Consider the following 23186-nt stretch of genomic DNA (forward strand, 5'->3'; position numbering starts at 1 on the left):
TACCATCTTGCCTCCACCTGCTTCATGCATCAAAATCTCCTCAGTTCCCCCTGGATTTTAGCATGAGAGGCTTCGTTTAATGGAGAACTGAATTGCCATATAAAAAGAACTTCTAATCCCTGCATCTAAATACAAAAACAAGGAAATCAATAAGAAAACATCCTGAATGTAATTAAAAAAGGGAGTGAGAGCAACAGAGGAAGAGAGGAGAATTAGAAGTTACAAGATATAGGACAAACTGCTCCTATATCAGGCTGATATGAGCTTAAGACAGGGGAAATGCTAGTCAGCATTTGAATGCAGGAACACAGGCATTGCTCTAATATCCAAATTCCTGCTTCTGGGGCTCAAACAATCACAGAAAAGGTCTCTATTGCTACTGAAGCAGCCAGCCTTGAAGCAGCCAGCTTCAAGGAAAAAAAACCACCCACACACACACTCTCTTCCTTGTGAATGCCACATCTCTTCTTCATCACAGGAGATACCTGTCAGTTGTGGTTTAGATTTTTGTTTTTCCCACTGAGTTGAGTGGAGGTGATAATTTTCCTCCTATGAAAGGAAGATACTTTATTGTTACTTTACTATACTTGTGATGGTGTGAGTCATTTATGAATTTCTGGAGAGAGGTCTTTTTCATGGGTCAACAAATAGAACTGTAAAAATTATTTAAGCTTTTAGACATGCAAACCCTTCATCAGTTCTCATTTCCTAGCAAATTGCCTAATTGTGTAGTTAAGAATCCAGCCTGCTTTAAATAAAAAATTGATTAAGGGATGGACATATGCTTTCTGTATGTGGGAACCTAGAATGCAGAGAAATATTCTTGGCATTCTAGGTTCCCACATCTGTAGAATTTTTTTTTCACCCCACTAACACCTCTTCTCCATCAACAAAAGGAAAACAATTTTCCCTCTAAATCTGTAAACTTATATTGTTTTGATTTGAAGTGCTGTTGGAGCACCTCTAATTCCCAAACTCTCTGTAGGCCAGGATCCCTGCATCAAACTTCATTGTCCATGAGGAACTGTAAGCATACAGGAGGGATCTGTCATGATATTAACTCTCTCTCTAAGGAGTAGTGCCAGGCTGCTTCACAGGAATTGTTTAAGCTGCACAGTATTGAGATAAAGTTGGGGGAACATTCTGGATAAGTATTTAAAATTGATATTGTAATATTTGAAATGTTTTCAACTGTTTCAACCAGTGCCTATTGAGCAGTTTCTTTCTGCTAAGATAACTGGAATGAACGTTTTCCATTGTTGCCTTTTTTAGTACTCAGGAATGCATTAATTTATTTTATTTATTTGGATTGAAGTAGCTAAAAAGACAGCTTCCCCTCTCAATCTTGAGGGAGCTCTCAATCTCTGTGAAGGCAGAGAGACAACAGGGTGATCCAGAAGACAGGAGAAGCACAAGTGAGCAAGGTGCTGTTTATGATCAGTGCCACAGCCATGACTGCAACACATCAGCTAATTGGGCAGTGGGGAGCAGTTTAGATTTTCTTCCAAAGTGCAAGCACTTGCATGTGTCAGCTCTGAGTCCCTGCTACCGTTTTACCCACCTCAGATGGGTCCCCTGGAGTTCCTCTCCTCTGACTGTGGTCCCAGCTAAATTATCTGATTGTACATAATGCTGGCCCATGCATTAACCCAAAATTGTGACTAACTCTTTCTGTTTAAGAGGCTAAAACTCTGATGAAGGAAATTATATATATATATATATTCCTTCTTGTTTTCTTGTTTATTAACCAAGAAATTATGTCTCCATGGCAGCAGTCAAAAATCCCCAAGCATTTTTTTACTCTTGTGGCTGCTGTGCCTAAAGAGGTTAGTCTGTTGTCTTAGTCTTTTTGTTGAGTTAGAAAAAAACCCTTTCAGCTTTTTAATAGAGACAGCTGCAAAATGCAGCAGCTGCAACCCTAGTTTGGAGCAGAGAGGAGTAAAAACCCCTCAGCTTGCTTGCAAGCTGCCTTATGTCGTGCATTGCTCTTTCATTCAGTTCTGTTTGAATTACCAGAGGGCTTTACGTTGTTTCCTCCCGTGGACTTGCCTCTTAAGCCTCCCACAGTCCCCAGAGACCCTCAGCATATGTCAGTGTATCTCTAGCATTTTTTGTCTTTGCAATAATTTCCCAGCTTATGCTGATTTCTGTGCCCTAGCTTTGTGTGTGGTACACAGAGCTGGCTTCAGGGAGGGCTGCTCTAGGTGGGAAAGGGTGAAATGTGGTGTGAAGTGCCCTTTGGGAACTGGGGCTCAGTCTGCTTGCTCCAAATGTAGCAGTCTCTAAGACTGGTGTGTAAAGAAGTCAGGGGTCTGGAGATTCAAAAAGCCTGACTCAAATTTCCATATCGTCCTCTGTGGAACAAGATAAACCTGAAATAGGTCATGGCACAGCCAGAGCTTTCTTAAGAGTGTTTCTATCCCAGTGCCAATACATAATTTAGACTGCATTGTGAATGGCAAATTCTGGTTTGTGCCACGACCTCTTGCTTGGTACTGGTTTGGCTCCACTGGGGCACTGGAGTTTTCTGGAGCTTGCTGCATTGAAATGCAGTCTCCATGACCAGCAGCTGACATCTCCTCTCAGTATTGTCAAATTTGATTACATTTATAATTTTCCACTTTTGTGCTGATGACATGCATCTTCGATATGTGCTATTTTCTGGATGATTGTATTCAGGCGTAAAATTAATGGAGCTGATTTTCAAAGTAGTAATGCTTCCCATTACTGCATCTTCTTTGGCACTTTTTAATAATGCTGCAAAGTGCAGAAATACTGTGCTGATGAGGAGAAGGGTTTCTTGTATCTGCAGTCAGCCATCAGGGCATGGAGGGAAGGAGCCAGCTGTGTGTGCAAGCACCCTGATCTCAGATTTGAAAACCACGGTAACCAAAAGTTTGGCATTTCTACTGTTGCTGTTTGTTAGAATGCATAAATAGCTTAGCTTAATGCTGGCTAGTTTTTTGAGGCTATGGGAACTACCTATGAAAATCTTTGTGGTTGAGAGCTGTTAGGTGCAGACTGTGTTTGCTGAAGAACCAAGGGAATGGGGAGCCACAGCAGATGACCACAGTGTGAGATGAGAGTTGTTACTCGAGGCTCCCAGCACCCTGAGTTGCAGTCAGTGCACACCTTCAGCAACATTCCCAGAGTAATGCAGTTCTTAGCTTCTGGTACTCTTGATGATTAGTCATTTCCCCACAGTGGGTGGTCCCATTTACCCTGGTTCAGTTCAGCCTGGCTGTCAGTCAAAGATGCCATAGATGGCCTAGGAGCCACACTGGAACTCTTTGGGACGTGCACAGTAGCTGCATGTTGGCCCACTCCTGAGCTAGCTGCTGCCAAATGAAGATGGTGGCCCTTTGTTAAATAATGTGAGCTAAACAAATATTTCATTGTGGGTGTCAGGGAATATACTGAAGGGATTATTCAGAATTGCTTGGGCTGTGTGGAGCTGAATAGGAAGATTCATGGAAATTAAAAAAAAAAAAAAAGTATATTCAAGGAGTTGAACAGAATGAACCATAGGTTTAGCTCTCCTCAAATGTGCCAGAGTTCCAGGTAGTGTCCAGAACATACATTCTTTGCAGTTCAAACTAGAAGGAGATGCTGTCATTGCAACAAAAGGATAGTGTGAGTTAAAACTGTTTTACATGTCTGTTTTGGGAACCAATAATAAAAATTAATAGGCTTATCTTAAATTCAGGGCTATGCTTTAGGATTAGGCAAAATCAGTAATGGTAATAAAGATAAGACTTAATTTTTTAATACTTTATTCTTTAAGTATAAGACTAACTTCTGTAGAGAAGTTTCATTTGTCTCCTTCCTGATGTTTCCCTAGCCCTATTATATCCCACAGGATTTTCCAAAAAGGGAATAGTAATGTTCACACCTTTGCTTTATGGTGGTTCCTTGCTTTAATCACATTAATGTTGCCTCAGAGATGGCGGAGACCAAAATCATGTGAAAAGAATTAGCCCAGCAAAGGAGTCTAAAAGCCTTTGTACGTGTCTCGGGGTGGTGTGTGGATTGAAGTCCCACCTTTGCTTATTAGGGTGTTTTATTCCTCTTGTTTCATGGAGCTCATTTGTCTTTTGTGAACCAACCTGCTGACTAGTCCATTTGTTGTCTCTTAATTGCTTCATCAATGACCTTTTTGTGAGGGCAGGGATGTCATCAGACAGGGGGCCTTTTGGATTTATTAATTTTTTGTTTGCCCTGAGACTAATTGCCAAGACTCCCCAGAAGATATTAGTTTACAAATTTTAATGACACTTATGATTTATTAATATGCTTCCCCCTGCATCTGCTCATCCCTATTCTGTGGTGGAATTCCTACTGAATTGGAGAGAATTAATAAAACCAGAACTGCAGATTGTAATGGTGTTTTAGATAATCTGCTAATTTTTTTAAAAAAAATGCTCATGCTTTATTTATATCTGTGAATCTCTGAAGACAGAGGTAACTCCTGGCTTTGGCTGTGTTCTGCCCCAGAACCTCATTTTGGTGTTGCATGGTGGGTGCACAGGTGTTCACATTTTCTTGTGCAGGTGACTCCTGTCCAACCTGTGCTACACATCCCCACTCTGTGCCCCATTCACACAGCTTTTGCAGCTTGAAAGTGCAACTGCTTTGCTGAAGTTGTTCATGTTCAGTCGTGTGTCTGTTGGAGGACTGGGCTGGTCACTGACAGTGGAAGCTGCAGATCTGTTCAGGTGAGGAATGTGCTTGTTGAACAGGTCTAGAGAGGTTATGTCTTTGTACATATGTGTTGATCTCATAGATAACTGGGCTGTTGGGATGCTCCTGGGATCATATATAATAAGTAGACCTGGGAACTTTTGGATACACCTTGTTTTCTGGCTGGATACAGGGAAGCAAGAAGAAAAGGCAATTTATCAAATTCCTAACTTTTGGAGGGAATGTTATCAGGACCAAAATGGAATTCCAAACAAAACTTAGAGAGAAAAAAACATGCTGCATTTTGTTTCAATTTTCCACGATTCAGGTAAGAGCCCCAGCCATCCCTCTTGAATTATTTATATTCTGCAAAAGAGCTGCAACAGGAGAAACTGAGAATCTCTCCACGGAGAGACTCACTCTAATCTTACGTGTGGAAGATCCAAGTTCAAGCCCTTGCTCTGAATAAGTATAAAGGGAAGTGCTTTTTTATTCCTCAAGTAATTACATTGTGTAACTCATTGCTACAGGATGTTGGGAGGCAGAAATAATAAAAGCATAAAGGGACTTCAAAAGGGGATTCAGTGAATTAATGGAGGATATTTCTACTGGTGGCTGAATAACGTGATAGTCTGGCAGTAGCCTATGGCTTACATGAATTATTTTATAACATTGAAGGAACAGACAAGTCTACAGCTTTTGGATCAGAGTTGCAGAAACATGTCTTTTTTGTTACCTGTTTGTCAGCAATGAGCTACTCATGCTTTAAGTATTCCGATAGAATAGCTGGGATTGTGCTGGAGATTTGATATTTCACAGTATATAAGTGGTTTTGGGATTTTTAGATCTCTGAGTCCAGAGAACTAGATGAGAGACCTGGGGAAGAAATCATGCTTTTATCCTTCATATACTTTCCCCAGAATATTCTGTGGCAGATTAACAGGTAATACAAATATTTGTAATTTGGTGGGTCTACTGTGGCTGTCTTATTCAAACAAGGGATTTGAGTCTTCTGCATCACAGGTGGGCTCTCTATCAGTTGGTGTCTCTTGGATGCTACCACACTGTGTAAGTAAAGGTGTTTTATTGGCCTAGAAGTGCTCTTTGAAATTGTAGTTTGAAAAAAAAACAAACCCAAAGAACCAACCCCAAACAACAACAACAACAACAAAAAACCAAAAAAACAAACAACAAACAAAAAAATATCTTTGGCATAGTTTAAGTTTTGAGCCAGTCCTTTTAGGCACTCAGCTGGGTCAATGGAAACTTAAACCTGCTCAGATCTCTGGTCATTCCGTTCCAGAAAACTAGATGATAAAGTGGGAAATTTAGGGAATTTAATGCCACAAGATATTTCTGGTGTAGATTTGTAAGCATGAGGATCTTAGTGTGAACTAATGAAATTTGTTGTGGAAAAAAGTAAACTGTTCTAGGAAGCTGGAAAAATATGCTTTGTCCCTGTGTTCTCAGCTAATACATGCTGTATTTATTATAGTTTTTGTGTCCTTGTTGGTGAATTTCTTTGATTACAAATCCCCAAGAAAGGAGACATCCTACCTCATCAGCAGTGAATTTTGAGCTCTGGTCATGTTCCCAGGCATTTAGTTCTGGGGTTTGGTGGAGAAGGTCAGAGGAAGCTTTGTCGAGAGCAAATGTGCTTTTGAAGCCTCACTGTCCCTATGAAGTCATCTTGTCAGGGTTGGCAGGTAGGGTGTGTTTGTAGTGCTTTGCCTACTTGTTTAGAAGCAGCAAGGCAGTGCTCAGGAGGGAGTTTGTAGCCAAGAACCTGCTGTTGCAGATCCTGTGGGTGTTGTGACTGTTGCTGCATCAGCAGAGCCACACCTGTTAACAGGAATTGGCTACTCCATCTCTTCTTTTATCATTTGGAGAAGCAATTCCATTGCTCTCATTAAAGAGCTGCTCCTTTGGTTGAGTTATCTAATCTTACATTCTAATGAGATTTGGATGTCGACTGCAAAACTTTTTGCAGGAAGCCACACTTAAAGATGAATTTGTTTTGACCTTGCTAATGTCTTTTTCTGATCACTCTTTGCTGTGCAGAGGAGTTTCGTTGGCACAGATTAGTGGATGCATTCAATGGGAATCTGTGCCAGTAGTAATGAAAACCACACGTTAAATTCCCTTATAAATATGCAAATAGGTAAGTGAAAAATAAAACTTTCTTAATAAATTACATAAGAGCTTTCATACTAGATCTCATCTACTAGGATTGGGAAAAGAGGTGCCCAGAGAAGAGTATGTTAAAAATCTTATAATGTTACGTGTTATGGACAGGGTCTCACTAAAGTGAGTGGGTGGAACATCTCTCATATGAGGAAAGGCTGAAAGAGCTCTTTAGCTGGAGAAGGGAAGGCTGGAGTGGGACTGGTGGATCACATCAATGTGCACAAATTCCTCAAAGCAGGGGGCAAAGAAAATGGAGCCACGCTCTTTTAAGTGTCTGCCGAGTGACAGGACAAGAGACAATGCATGGGCACAAACTGAAACTCAGGATGTTCCCTCTGAATATGATGGAAAACATTTTTTACTGTGTAAGTGACTGAACACTGACTGAGGTTGTTCAAGGAGGTTGTGGTGTGTCCATCCTTGGAAATACTCAAAAGTTATTCAGACTGATCCTGGGCAAATGTCTTCTATGTGGCCCTGCTTGAGCAGAAGGTTGCATCAGATCAGCTCCAAAGATTCCTTCCAACCTCAGCAATTCTTTGGGTCCAAGAAGGATAATGAAGCATTGGCCAAAGATTCAGAGCAAGTAGAAGAATTTGGTTCATAGGACAATATGTAGTTAATCTTTGCATCTCCTTGCTGGAGCCTGTTTTTACCTGTGTGAAGTTTAGATGAGTTCCTAGAATCAGATCCAAAATCTGTCAAGGACTGTAGTACATGCAAAGACTTCATCTGTGGTTCAGAAAGTTCCCTGGCCTCTGATCAGGCAGACAGAGATAGATACTGCCAGGCACTCTCCAGGCAGTCAGGCCTGTGTAAGGAGGTTCTTGTGCAGAACAGTTTCTGTGTTGGTGCCACCTAATGCTTGCTGCAGGATGCAATGCCCACACTAAAACTGGGCTTTGCATTGCCTTGCAAGATTTGTTTCTCTTTGACCAAGCTTTTCTTTTCCTTTCTTTTCCCATCTCCTTCCTCCCTTGACTTTTCTGTTCTTTGCAATTAGGCTTCAGACCAAGCCATAAATCTTGGATGCTTTGTACAGTGGCTTGTAGAATTTAGTACTTTAGTACTTTAACATAGGTTGTGTCTGTTTATATTGATGTTTTATTATGTTGTAGTGTTTTGGCTTTTGTTTTTTTTTCCCCCCAAATGCACTGCCATTTTATAATGGCTATAAATAATCTGAAGGATGGAGAAAAGCTGTTTAAAAATGTGCAAAAATCCTTCCATCTTTCTTTCAGTCTGGTCTGTCTCTCTCATTATGTCCATGGTAAATTCATTAGGCTTCTAATGAAGTTAAAAGTGCCCATATGAAGTGATCACTTCTTTGAATAATATTTACAAAGGGCTACGTTTCCCCTGTCTGGAAGGCAGCCTTTGATTTATTTACTTACCACATGTGCTTCATCTGTAAAATCTGTCAGCCAGTTCTTTTACAGTATATGCCTGACCAAGCGAAAATTAAAGCTCCTGTAAACTACTAGATCATGGGAAGCTAGTGCATTTTTACATGTAGGATTTCTGCCTCTGAGTAAGAACTGTAAAAAGTTAGTGAGGCCTCTCTGTAACCAGATTGCAAGGCCTTGTTTCTGGGTCTTTGAAGGCCAGTTACTTTAGAAAATTGACTCCATAAATATTAGTAGTCACTTATATCTGGTTTTCCCTGAAGCTTGCTGCCCAGATGCCTGAACCTAGCAGCAGGCTGTCTGCAGGAGCTGGGCATTCAGCATCCTGCAGGTCTAGTCAGGAATGCAGATGTAGTGGTGTATTGGAAAGGTTGAGGGTTGTTATCCCATGATAAATCCAAGAATATCCTTTGTCATCTCTAACAGGGCTGTTATGTGTTATTCTCTGGATCTTGTAGTCTAGCTCAGGGTATCTGTGAGGAAGATGGTAACAGGAAGATGGTTAGCCTGTTAATACCCCTGTTACTGCCAAGCCTTACCCCCAAGTAGTTTGTCTAGGGTTGAGAGATGCACTGTGAACTGACCTGGGTGAGTTCTGGTGCATTTAAAATGTAACAATCCCCAGCTATCTGTAACTACTTCCGGGACTCCAGGGCACTGTTTTGTACAAAAAGTCTTGCAAGTTCCAAAGCCTCTCCAGGAGAAGTACGCAGGAAGAAAGAGCAACCCATCACTGTGAGCTGGGTTCTGGCCTTGTGGGAGTCTGAGCTCACAAAGAGTAATCAGCCCCATAGAAAGAGAAATGCGCATTGGTCCTCTTGTATCTCTTTCTCTGAAATGCTAGAAATTGTAGGAGTCACTTGCTTTCAGAAGGAAGCCTGGTGTCTGACTATTGGTCCTGGAGGGGGACGAGTAAGCAGCAGATTCAGAGCAGAAGTCAGGAACAGCTTGGAAAAGAGTAGTTCACACACAGGTAATACGCCTCAGGTCTTGGTGTGGAAACAGGAGGATCACACAACGTCCATCAGCACAAAGGGGTGTATGAATTCCCTTGAGAACTCATAAAGCATGATACCTCTCTGGGTCTTGTGTTATTACTTCAGGGATCACAGAAAAGCTTGACCTTGAGATGCTCCAGACACAAGTCTCTCTAAAGCCACTGTGTGGGAGACCTTGTCCTTTCTCTGGATTACTTGCAGCTGTAAGTGACTGAGGAAAACCAAGGCAGTAAGATCATCTGCTCAAATGTAAGGTTTCAGATATAATGTTATATTGCCATGGAGTAGTTAAGCTACAGAGTAAGCAGTGGACCATGGTACATCATTCAGTGTGCCTCTAGCAAAGTAGAGAGTAAATGTCCCCTGGAAGATTAAAATCCCATTGGTTCTATTATGTGTAACCAATAAAGGGATGTTTATGAGGAATACAGAGTTACCACAGCACATTTAGCTTTGTACCCCCAAGTGTGCATTTTCTATTTTGTACAAGGCATGGGGAACAAAGGATTTGTTTGCTTTGGGGTTTCTTTTCTGGAAGAGTACATGGTAGGGGGGACTGTAGTGGACCATTTGCCTCTCTGAGGATTGAAGAGTTATCTGCACCAGCACTACCTAATTATAGGGGCTGAGGGATTTTAGTCACACCACCTGAAAAGTTTGTATGTTTTTGTTGTCCTGTGGCTCTTTAACAGTGATGGGCATGAGAACATGGCCCTGCTATAGTGGTGGGAGATTTATAAGAAGCCCATATTTCCTTCTGGAGGTGCTCATTTTAAATAGTTACAGTGCCTGTGGTTTGTTCAGGGGACAGATGAGGGTGAAGTTAAGTAGGCTGTGGTCTAACTCAATTGTCTGGCTAAATCTGATGCAGGCAGGGTGCATGATGTGGTTGTCATGAAATGTCCTCTTGCATATCATCAGAAGAATCACAGTTGTGACTGTGCAGACATGGGGATGGTGTTTTTCCTCGGTATGCAATAGCAAACTTGTTCTTCTTGTGTCTGGTTCCAGAACATCACTGGACATGGCACCTTGCCATGTCCCCATGGTAAATCTGGAACTGGTTTGATACTTGCACTGCTAGGAGGCTTTTGAGGCATGCTTGGCAGTGGAACTGTTGAGGAGCTCAGGTCTTGTGGAAAAGTGGGTTCTTGAATTCCTTAGCACCGATGTTCCAGTTTTCTGTTGTTAAAGTCCCTGTATCACTTGCGGAATGCAAAGGCAGTCCTTTGTTCTTAGGGCTCCTTTCTTGTGTTTTATCTTAGCTTCATTGGTCACTGTGCTCCTTCTCATCCTGTGTGACAAAAAACATTACAAATGCTGCAGTAGGCTGTGTTGCAAACTGTTATCTTCAAAAATGACATTCATAAAGGTTAATAATTGGAATAAGCTCTGGCAGTTACTAATTAGCACCATTACACAATCAGCTCACATTCTGGCAGCATTAGGCATACTTAATCAGTCAATTATCATTGATCTTGGAAAGTGGTGCTCTAAAGTTAGCATAAGGTGCCTTTGTGAGTGGAGAGAAGGAATTTGACACTGCCACAGTGGTCAGGCTGCTGGGAACATGTGGTTTGAGGGACCAGTCTGGTGTACCTGACTGTTGTGGATGGACTGGTGTCTTGGGGTGACAACTGGAATTAAAAATCAGATAGTATAGACTCACCTTCAGGCATAAATAGGTCCTATCACTGTCCCTCTTTGCCGTTTCAAACAGTAGGGGGTGTGCAGGGAGAGAGCTGGCTTTGGGGAAAAATGGATTTAATGACTTCAATGAATTTCAGTTAAAGTGTAATGACTTACAAGCTTTTCAAAGAACAGCTGGAGCATAAGGTACTATTTTCCTTGGTTTTATTTTTCTTCATGTGAATTATAGTTCTCAGGGTAAGGAAGTTGTAAACAAGATGGGGAGGCACCAAAGGATTCTAAATTCGAAAGGATTTCCCTTTAGAAGTATTTCATAAAGTGACCTTAATCTTATGAATCTAAACGTTATGATTGCTCTGTGCTCTCTCTGACACTCAGAGGTGCAGAGCCTTTGCTGCTTGTGCTGGCTCAGAGTGCAGAGGGAGCAGGGCTGGTGCTGCACACAATGGCCATGGTTTTCTAGCCAGTGTTTGGCTATTCCCAACTTGAGTGTTTCAACATGCATCTCTTCTAAAACCATCTGTTGTTTGTGCCTGGTCAGGAAGGTGTGCAGTGATGCGTGGCCCATGCAAGCAAGGATGGTGGCTACAGTCCAGTGTGTGAAGGAGATTTTCCAGATCTTTGTATGGAAAATGAGTATGTGGAGTGATCAGGGCTGACGTGTTGGTTTCTGCTCTTTCTTGCTTCCCTTTTATAATTCTGTGTTTTGACTGTTTAAGATATGGTCTGCAATGTCTGCAAATTCACAAGGGATAGAATGGGCAAGTTGTCAACAACATGTTGGAATGTAAGGGGAGTCCAGGATACTGTGAAAGTAAAGCAACTTGTGTAGGTGAAAGGGCCAGGAAAAACATGAGTTATACTTGATTCCTCTTTGGAGTTTGGCCCAGGGCCTGTGTCTGTTTAGGAGAAGGGGAAAGGCATTGTTGTGATTATTTTGGAATGCTTTTTTAATCTAAATCTCTCTCCTGCTGCTTATTCTCTGAGAGTTTTCATTGTGGGCAAATGATCCAGAAGAATAACTGGTTAGAATCTCTTAGAGGCTGAATGTTTCATCAAAACCATTTTGTGCAGCAGAAATCTGAGAATACACTTCAGGGCTGACTGAAGTCAGAACAACATTGATTATTTTTCTCTACATCTGAACGTTCGCCTTTGCTCTTGGCAAAAATCTGCAAGGGGTGTTGGGAGTAGGGACAAGGAGAAAACATGTCAGAAGTTCAACTCTGGTTCCAGCTTTTGCAAAAAGTTAGCCCAATGCAAAGGGATTTGTTTAAAAAGTACTTGATCATACATCTGATTCCAGAAGTAGTAGAAAGTGAGTGTGAGAACAAACAATCTATACCCCCAAAATTTCCCTTCCTGTTCCCTGAGGTGCAAATGCTTCTCAGAAGTGTAAAGGAAACTTGGTAGAAGAAATATTAAAAATCTGAGCATGGTTATGGATTGTACAGTGATTATTTAATCTGGAGAGAGGAAATATGTACAGGAACCTATTTTAGATGTAGGGCACTAATGTAGTATCCAAATTTGGAGGAGGTTTAACTAGATGACCTTTAAAGGTCACTTCCAACCCAAACTATTCCATGATTCTAAGGAAGTCAGAGTGTTTCCAGGCATTTTTCCAGAGACTATGGGCCAGGCCTTGTAAAAGTAATGAAGAGAAACATGTCTTCATATATCATGTACTTAGCCTGAGAAACTTCCCTGAGCCAAACCTGGGGCAGCCCCATGGGAATCTTGTACCTCAGGAGAAGCTGGCAAGAGCTGCTGCCTGGGCTGGGTGTCACGGCAGAGCTCTGGCTCCTGGGTGCAGATGCTCTGCTGCAGAGCTCAGGCAGGATTTCCCCTCAAAGCCTCCAATAATGCATAGCCTGTGTAGGTACCTCTAAGGGTGATAGATATTCTTTAGGAAATGTGCAAGACTCAGGGCTCAGAACTGGTAAACAGCTCTGGCATTCTGCTGTATGAAAAATGACATCACCTATGAAGAGTGCCTTGGTATGGCAACAAATACTATGGCAACATCTGTAAGTGGAGCTAATTTTAGAAGAGAGGTGCCAGGCTACAGTAGCTCAGTTAAGGAAAAACAGTTGGACACTTTGTTCTTACAGCAGTCCTGTAAGTATGCAGATATATACAGCATAATCATTCCCTCCCCCGCCTGGCCTCCCAATATCTATTCTCCAGTTACTGAGTATTTTGCAGCAGTGCAGAGGCAGGTTTTAGGAAAAATACCCTTAAAGTGGAGCACTGATTGCTTGGGAAGGTGAGAAGTGTCCATTTTAAAAGACGTAAGATACATGTTAGACAGCCTTCTGAGGTAGAAGTCTGCTTCTGGTTAGTCGTGCCTTTGGGAGGGGGGGTGAACTTTGGTGGCTTTTTCCTAACCCTGTCTCCATAACCCTGTCTCCAGTGATAGGAGAGCCTCTCACCCATATCCTTGGGGAAAAGCAGCACAACAGGCTTCGTATTACAAGCTGACTATGAAAGGAGCTGAGAGGTTGAATAATTTTTCCTTGAGTGCATTCAGCACACTTTTGACCTATCAGCATCTTGTGACCTATCCTACCTTGTCTTGAAATGTCCCCATTAGAATATTATGTAAATAGGATGGTGAAGCCAGCATGGAAATTGGACAGTACGCAATAAAAAGTGTTAACTTGACTCTGAGGCCGTGCTCTCTGCAGTGCATCTGTTCCGATGTAGATCCCATCAACAAGCAAATCAATATTGCAGTGCAGATGTGCAGTTTGATAGGATGCTTGGGTCTGATGGCTTGAGAGCATGAAAAGTTCTCATCTCACCTCTCTGATGCCCTCTCCAGCTGATTACAGTGGAGACCACGGAGTGCAAAAATCAACTGGCTGATGTTGGAGCAGTGCTGGAAACATGTGAGTGCTGTCAAAGCAACTGTGTTCAAGCCAACAGTGCTGGCTGAATAGCTGGTGGAAGATGAGAAAGATGTGTTTGATATATGAGGAATCCTGAGCAGCTCAGAATCTCACTTCTTTTTCTTAAATAGGCATGAAGCTTTGGCAAATGCTGTTGTGTTTGTAAAGTGAGGCAGGGGATGATTTTAGATACAATACTAGGGAAAGTGGTGAATATAGGCAAGGACCCCTTGATAGTGATTTTTTTAGCTCATGGTGGTAGGGTAGGAGAGATCATATTACAAAGAGAGTCTTAGGACCTTGTTCACTGGAACAGACTGCTGCTTTGCTTTGCAAGAGTCACCCTGCTTCATGGAGCAAAATTACCAAGTAATTAGCTACTTGTATGCAAAGTGGGATTTTATAATGGAAAGATACATTTTAGAGAAGGAATCTTTTGACATTAGAGTCTTCCTCAGAGCAGATATCTTCTGGAAATACTGGGTTACACTCTTGGTGTAATCCTAAATAAAATGAAAAAATTGTCTAGAAGCAACTATGGTGATTAACTGTGAAGTAATAACTGTGTCACTGGTGACTCCTGGATGTGTAACTATTAAAAACATTCCTAGGGTATAAAGGCAGAAGGAGCACTGTGCTCAGACACTGTGCAAGATCATGCAGGTGAAGAAAATCAGTCACAGACACTAAGCAGAGATTAATTCCTCATCTAACATCTGCTTGATCAAGAGAAAAAACTCTTGGGACAACATCCTATCTTGATTGTAAAATTAGCAATAATGAAGACTTTACCTTATCCATTACTACAGTCTGCTGGAACAGTTGCCCTTTCTGTTTTTTTTTTTTTTAAAACCCACCCAGAATAGAACAGAATACCTTCTTACCCATACTTGAGGGTACTCTAGCCTGAGTTTATCAGGTTTTAGCTCTGTGTGCTTTTGTGGGCTGAATGGAAAGGCCCTCTACTTCCCCAGGCAGGCTCTCACATCCTGTTTAAAGACCAGTTGTTTTTCATAATGCAGCAGGTTTTGCTGCTCTAATGATTCCTGTTTGGGGGATGCTTCTCTTCACAAATGGCAACAAATCCAGTGTCCTCAAATTTCTCATGTTCCAGTTTATAGTGCGGGAAGAGAATTCTCAGAAAGGTGCTCTCTGTAGAAGTGCAGCTCTGCACGTCCTCAGATTCACAGATTTAAAGCACAGAGAAGAAGTAATGATAATAATCTAATTGTATAGTGCAGTCCAGAGAATCTTACTCAATAATTTCTACATTGAGTCCCCAGTGTAGCTTGAAGTATTGCTTCTTGGCTGGAAACATACTCAGTCTTTACTAATACTTATAGTGTTTCAATTACGTGATCTGATTTGCATTGCTGCTAGAACTGCATTTCATTTTTGATGCTGCAGCAAATGGACTCTGGGCTGAGTTGGCCAAATTCAGTGATGCTGGAAGACAGGCTGGTTTGCTATATATCTGAGAGCCTCAGTACCTGTGAAATTTCAAATTGCAGCCATGATTCCTTGATGAAGAAAACCAAGCCTTGGAGCTCTTTGTTCCTCACTTTCCCTTTCATGGCATTATAATTGCAAAAAGAGCTGAGGGCATAAAATTCAGGGGGATGAAATAAAGCACTGACTCATTCATGTGGATCACTTTTTTTTCCTGGGATGCTTTTTTTTGATCTTTAAAAGACCCTTGAAAGCAGGGAATTTTTCTTGAGACTGAGGATTGAGGAGGTTTTTCTTCCTTTTCAACTCTGCCAAAGGCTTCATGGCTGATGAGTATATCCTGGGAGGGGTTGAGAGACTCAAGTTCTCTGTGGATCTTGGATCTGGCTGGTGCCTGAGGGAAAGGAAAATCTTTACCTGAGCTTGGTGCTGCTTTAAGATAGATTATTAAAATTCCATCTTGCAGGCACCTTGGATGCAGCCAGCCCCAAAGCTGGACAAAGGGGACAAGGCTGACCCACCGGCATAGGTGCCTCCCTTTGCTGGATGCATTGTTGGATTCATCACTGCTGTGCTGTCTGCTGGCTCCTGTGCTGTGTGGGTGCATCTGCAGCCTGGGTGCAGTGTCCATCAGGTTTCACTTCACCTGGGAGCTGTTATCAAACAGCAGATAGTGCTGAGTGGGTGCAATTCCTCATCACCAGGTGGGAAGGCAGGTGCTCAGTACATTGAATGGCAGGTGCAGTCAGAAAACCCCTGCAGGTGAAGGTCCTGTGTGCCTTGGCTGGAATAAGGGCAGCTGTAGGGTTAAAGGCACTGTGCTCTCATGAAAATTGGGTGAGGTGCCCAGCTCCTTCTTGATTGTTTCCCCTGAAAAAGTTCCTCTTGGCTCAAAAGAAAAAAAAAAATCATAATTCTGTGGCTTTGTTCTTCTGAAATGGGAGGTGGTGAACAGCAGAATAATGTTGGAGGATTTTATTTGCTGTGGCTATAAGATCAGGAGAGCGCAGATAAAGCATGCAGGTTTCTACTGCAGAAACTGATACAGTATTTTCTAAAGATATGATCTTGGCTAGTCTGACTGTTCCGGCACAAAAAAAAAGGCTCCATATTTTGGAACAAAACTGGCTTGTGTTTCTTCATGTTATTATTTACCTGAAAATAGCTCTTTTCTTTTTACATGTGTTTGAATTTATCTTCCTAGACTAGGATATTTTATTTTAGCCTTACAACTGTAGTATTTACTTCTTTTATGCATTTTCAGGTGCAGGGGAAAGTTGCACATTGCACAAAATAAAGCATAATCTCTATTTGTATTAGATTGCAGATCCCCCTGCATTAAGGAGAAAAAGCTGTCTTTGATTCCCAGCCATTAAAAAATTGTTATGTTGTTTATAGTGTTTTAAAATTAAAACCTCATCTGGTCATTTCAGCATTTGTCACCTGCTTTTCTGCCTCTCAATAGAGCATTTACAAGTGTTTCTATTGGCTTTTTCTGCCTAGCAACATTTGTTGCAAGTAGTTTAGGAAAATAAATGGTTTTCCATCATAAATCCAAAGCTGCAGCAGGACTTAACAACCTTTAGTTATCTTTCCTCAGAGTTCTCTTTAGAAAGAAAGATGTGATAAAAATGAAGACTTGGTGCTATGAAATCTCTGTTTACATTCTGCAAACAAGACTTTTTTCCATCAGAGTCTGTTTTTATGAAGGAAATTGTGAGATGCCCCTCACTTCATTCTCTTTCCTGAAATAACATGGTGGTGTTTGTGGCTGATTGCTGAGGCATGGAAGAGAATTCTGGGGTTGGTATCTCCGGTACTGCGTGCAGAAGGAGGCCCCAAATGAGAGGCCAGTTTGACAAATTGCTCTGCAGAGAACAGTCTCTTCCCTGCAAGTTTGTGCTCTCTTTCTGCTGCACAGGTCTAACGTGACAATTACATTTTGTTGTGTTTAAGCAGTGACATTTCTGTCACTTTGTTTGGCAGCCGGTTCTGTGTCTTAAATGCCAGAGATGTCCCAAACTTGAATTTTCTATCTGACAAGACAGAGATGTTTCAATTTCTTCGTCCATCTTGGAGATTTTGATGAAGTATCTCCAATGGGCACCACTGATGATTCTTCAAGTTACAGGATTTTAGTGACATTTGGCCTAATATTTCCTTCTTTTAGTTTCAGTTTTTGCATCCATTTTGAAGAGGTAAATAGGATTTTTTTTTTCTGTCTGAGTCCAACAGGAATTGGATCAAGCTTCTAAACCTTTCACATTCTAATGATTACTAATAACTCCCTGTCCTTGCTTTGCCAAATTGCATGTTTAATTATTTTAATCTCACTCACAAAGAGTATGCTTCACTGTGGAACACTTAATTCTATTTACCCTATGAATTTTGCCCAAATTCTAGTTATTCAGTTGACAATGTGATTAAAAACTGATTTTGAAGTGAGAATAAATCTGCTGGATTCATTGGAGATCCCTAATACAGCATAGCTAAGATCTGACTCAGATTTGTTTGCCTAAGTATAGCTTTCCAAGTGCTGTATATAGATGGATTTTAGGAAGAAAATATTTTAATATTTTCTTCCTTAAAAGCCATTGGTTATCCAACAATCAGGGCAATGATGGTTTTTATTAAACAGAAGCTTGTTTTCGGTGGTTTTGGATTTCTTTGTGTTGAAGTACCAATAATCTAGAAGAAGAAGAAATGTGTCATGCAGTAGAGATAGTTTCAAATGCATTTTGCAGACAAAATGTAGACGATGTTCTTCACATGATGTCATTTAACCAGAGCTCATGTAGGAAAGAAAGTGGGTCAAATGGAGTGTTTATTGAATTGTGCTGATGTTTTTCTTTCTGTCAAAAACTAATATTGCAAATATGCTTTTTTTTTCCTTCTTTCTTGGCACCAATCTTTTGTCACAGACTTGGGCCATGTTTCAGCCTTTAAGACCTTGTGACTGTTCCCCTGCCTTGTGACTGATTTAAGAGGTCAACCTCTTTGGGGTACACCAGCTCAGAAGTCTTTACAGGTGCTTTCAAAGTCCTGCATGAGGGAGATTTGGAGGCTTTCCCACAAACTGAAAATCTACCTTTAGCATGGAAAGCTTTACATTTCAGTGCACTTCTATTTGCATTGGTTATTCAAGTTTAAAGCAAGTTCCCTGGAAATAGGGTCTAAATGCCTCATCTTGGGACTCTTGCCATTGATATAGAATGATGAAACTCTTCAGGTGGGAGCAAAGTTCAGGAATAAAACTGAGGTTTCTGTATTTTTCACATTGGCAATATGGAGATGGCCATGCTCATTTGCTTGAGGAATGTGTAAGTCATTGTATTCAGATTATTGTGGAAATGGAAACTGTTGCATTATTAGTATGAACATCATAGGAATCTTAAGGACAAAGCTTGTCTGTACCTGTATTTTTTTTCTATATGAAGTTAAACATGGACTTATCAAAAGCATTTGTTGTACAAAGCCCCCCAGAGCCTCACCTCTGTATCCAAACCTCAGACTGGGTGCATGAAAGACCTATTTTTTCAGGTAATGTCTGAAAGGAGTTAATGCTGTCACACTTCACTGACTGACAGTTTTCAAAGGACAGCCTCTGCTTCTTTCACTGGTTGTCAGCAGTAAAAACTTTTTGCATGTTTGCTCTTCAGTGTTTATTGATCAAGTTGTTTGGTTGGTTGAGGGTTCCCATGCAAGATCAGAGGGTGGTAGGGAAGGTGCTGCTGAGAAAATTAATCTCTCAGGGACAAAGTAAAATGGATTTTAAGAAGGAAGATGTTTCAGAAGATAGATGTAGGAAAATGTAGTATGTTTTGATTAAGGTCGTCAATGCTGCATACTTAAGCTGAAGATCAACTCTCATTAAGTTTAATTGGACATCTGTATTAGGTAGGTGGCTTTGAAAATCTTTCCCTTTATATATTCCTCTTTTTCTGCACAGACAATATTACCCACAGAAATTCATCTGGCCTCCAAATTGTAAAACTTTGTTTTTTTCTTCACTAAGAGAGAAGTTAGATGAATATTTTATTTATGGGATGAAGTAGATACTTCATCCTTGTTCAGCTACTATAGTATTGGTATAAATCAGTTAATAAAATGAACATTTCTGTTCTGATATTCTCATTGGGACTCAGTATGTATTTTTAAATTGAATTATTTTATTAATGCAAGTATCTCCCAACCAAGCATTCATACTTGCATCTTTCAAATACCTGAAAAATGACAGCTGGAAATGGATTGTATGTTTGGAAAACAGTACTAAAACTTACAGTGAACAGTTGTTGTTGGTATCTTTGGAGACTGACAGTTTCTCTAGGAGATCTGTTGTGGTCTGGGACCACAATCAATAAGAATATGGGTTTCTGCATCTTGTTTTACTGCTGGAGCTCCTTCTCTGGCTTCTAGCTCACCTGTTTGGCAACATGGTGTAGTTATCATGAGTCAGGGCAACATGATTCTGTGAAAACCCCACATGGCAAAGTTTTCAAGGAGTATCCATGGAGAGGAGAGCCAGGGCATAACAAGCTTTGGGTGACACATGTCAAGGGAAAAGCTTGGTGCTGTGCTTCAGGAGCTGGTCTGGCAGGGCTTTATGGTGCCTGGTACATGATGGGGGTCAGCTGTCAGCTGTCCCTTGGCTGAGTGGATAGGGGAAGGCTGGTGCCATGTGGGAACTGTTGGGATGTGGTGACTGGTTGCCTTTGTTGCTTTCCTCCAGTCTGCAGATACTACAGGGAGCATCTTGAGAAAGCACTACCTGGCAGTGTGCCCTCTTTTGCTTCTGCATCTAGAAACAATTTTTTTTTGGGCCAAGTGTAAGCTGGCATCAAAGATGTTTTCACTTCTCTCAAAGGTTATTATTTTAAAGGGCAAATAGTGCCCAGAGCAGGATTTTACCATTCCCTCTGTATTTTTTTCTGGTGACAAGCTGATTACTTTTCCTGCTGTTTTATTTTCCTGTTTTTGCTTTTCCCCAAACTTCCAACTGCCATGAAAACTCCCAAGTGGTTTTTGCCCAAATGCATGCAGGTGAGCTTTTAAATGTGAATTGCTTGATAGATAAATGAGGATCAGTTGCTATATTTAATTATGCAGTCTTCTGTAATGTGTCTCCAACAAGCATTCATCTTATGGATAGTAATTATTCTTAGCATGCCCATCTGAGCAAGATTATACTTTGGTAATTGGTTTTGAATCCTATATTCATTTTATTTTAAGCAGCACTCACTTTAATCCTTTCTATCAATGTTTGGGGATTGAAAGTGAGGTGAGCATGTGGCAGGAGCAAGGGAAGGATTTCTCTTTTTCTTTGTTAGGATGCTGCCAAGCTGACATGGTAGAAGTGGAGGGTGGTTGGTGGCAAACACAGATGAAAAACAGGCTGCTGGTTTGTTTGTGCTCACACTGATACTCTGCACATGAGGATGCCCAGGCAGCTTGTGCAGACCCTCCTGCTATTGCTGGTCCTGGAGTTGCAGGGAAAGTGAGAGATACTTCTGTCTGGGGATGCAGGGCCACACTGTTACTCACCTGCAGTGGAAGTGTGATGATTTCTCTTTCTGGCTTATGTACAGACCAATGTCCTGCCAACTGTGGGCAGCAGGTGGTCAAATAGCTCTTTATGCTTTTGAAATGGAAGTTATGATTCTTCTGCTAAGTGCCTGTATTAGACAGATCTGAATGTAACCTAGGGAAGTGGTTGTGTTGTGGCTTTATTTCCTTTTTCTATGCTTATTTGGTCTTGTTGGTCACACTAGCTATTTTGTTTATGCAAATAAGCTCAGATGATGCTGCAAAGATGAACTGGATATCTCCATGCTCTTCAATTCTCTTCAGTGGGAAACTGAAGCAGAGGAGTTGACATGATGCTTTCATGATCCATGATCCATGCTTCCAGCCAGAGGTAATAACTCTTAATACAGAGGGAAAAAAAAGAGGAAATTCTCATGCTCGGGTTTATGGCTGCTGACAAAACCACATATGGAAGCTCTTTGTATTGCCATGATGTTTAATCCCCTCAAATTCAGCACAGTGTAGCCCTTTGTCATGGATTTTTTCAAATATGTCTGGGTGCCTCCAGAGATACCTCCTTTGAAAGCCTGTCTGGTAACCTGCTTATTCTTCCCCACTCAGCACAATCCATCTGCAGAGCTGCGTGGAAGGACAGGGAGCAGAGAGCCTTTCATTCTCCCAAGCTCCCTGCCCTCTGACCTGTGCAGCATTTATGTGGCACTAGACTTGAAGGGTTCTTGTACCAGGGAAACATGGCATCCTCTCATAGGTCATTTCCTCGAGCAAAGGCCATTCATTGTATTTACACAGCACAGGCAATAAACACAGCTCTTGGGAGAAACTGAAATCTCTATTCAAAGGCTGGTTGCTAAAGTCCTCAACTCTGCATGAAAAACCAGGCTGGTATACCAGAATAACCCCTTGATTCTCTGGAGGCAGAAGAGCTGCTTGCAGAGTACCCACACCACTTACTACTTCCTTTTGCACTCTTCTCATGTCTGCTACTGGTAACTAGCATGTGTTCAGTCCAAGACAGGTGTACCCTGAACTAGTTTTTTCAAACCAGACAGATCCAAGTGACTAGTTTGAGATCCCTAGTTCCACTTGGAATTTAAAAAAATGGCAGCTGTCACATGTTATTACAGATAGGTGTTAAGGTGGTGTTAATTTTGAGTGGCATGATGCATCTAGCTCCTAGCAGGAAAAACAGCACTGTGACAGTAAACTTTGTGATCCATGAAAGGTTATTCTTACCAGGATTGGTATTCCATTTGCAGGAAGGAATTTATAATTATGCTTCCTCATACATAAGCAACTTCAGTATTCCCACAAAAGGAGTAAAAAGGGAGATTAAGAATTCATGTTCTCTGCTCGGAAGAGGCAAGATGGATACATATTTGAGAATATGGGTTTAGCTCTCTGTCCCCTGTAAGAAATGATGTCAGGAAACCAAACTTTCATCCTGGGATTCATGACTATCCCATCTTTGTGATTTGGCAAAAGTTGGATGGGTTTAGGGAGTTATTTCTCACTGACGTCTGTCCTCCATTTAACTTAAAAAACAAACAAAGAACAAAAGCCATTCTCCTTCCATCCTTTCTATCCTTGTTTTTTGGGGCAGAATGAACTCCACAAGACAGAAGATGAGTTTGGGATGCTGCTAATAGGCAGGGAGGTAACTTTCTCAGGCAAGTCTATCTCCACTAAGGGCTGAACACTTCATGAGTGTAGATGCTAGCATTAGGAATAATTATTAACATCCTGGGGAGGTAAGGATGGGCAAACCAGCATGCATTGCCTTGTCAAACCAGCATGTCATCAGCACTAGAGCCAGACAATCTTTCATTTTTATTATATTTGTGGCATCTCTAATTTCCTTGGCATAATGCATTTAATCCATAATTATAAAATATGCAGCTAGTCCTTGGCTTTGCTCTGTTCTCGTAACATGAGAGTGATTCTGTGTTTTTATTAATTTAACTTTCTATAAGCTAACAGATTGCCATAAAAAACCCCCAGAATTTCTCAACCAGTACAGCTAATAGCTGTATTTCAGCAAATGTCCCATGGTACATGTTGAACAATAACTACCACTTCTGTGCCACTTGCAGTTTTTAATTGAATTTCTATCCCATGGATATCATGTCAGAGCCATTCATCTGCTCCAATAAGTCTTCTGATATTAAACAAGTTCTTCCAAGTTATTATTGTAGTACAAATACTGCTCAGCAGTTGATTTGCATTGCATATACACTGGTCTGGGGAAGGTAATGCAGTGCAGAAAATTTTAGTGTGTAGGCACAAGCAAAGCAATTATTTTTGCTGAAATTATCATACTGCACCTTTCCACTTCTTTTCATGTTGGAATGATAAGATCTGCTCTTTCTGTCTTGCTTAGA

The 23186-nt window shown here is 41.2% G+C and overlaps 1 protein-coding gene across 4 annotated transcripts in view; it reads left to right on the top strand.

Annotated features, from left to right (window-relative positions):
• Positions 1-23186, top strand: part of SORCS3 (sortilin related VPS10 domain containing receptor 3) — a 241436-nt gene that overhangs the window by 60006 nt on the left and 158244 nt on the right. The window contains exon 1 of one of the 4 annotated variants that reach the window (XM_069019980.1): positions 20235-20304. The exons of 2 other annotated variants lie outside the window; for them this stretch is intronic. The gene's annotated coding sequence lies outside the window, so the exon portion shown is untranslated. Of the gene's footprint in view, positions 1-20234; positions 20305-20391; positions 20456-23186 lie in introns of those variants that run through there. One more of the 4 variants, XM_069019978.1, reaches the window with a different exon arrangement.

This window comes from Aphelocoma coerulescens, chromosome 6 (genome assembly GCF_041296385.1).
Source record: "Aphelocoma coerulescens isolate FSJ_1873_10779 chromosome 6, UR_Acoe_1.0, whole genome shotgun sequence".
In the NCBI taxonomy this organism is placed as follows: Eukaryota; Metazoa; Chordata; class Aves; order Passeriformes; family Corvidae; genus Aphelocoma; species Aphelocoma coerulescens.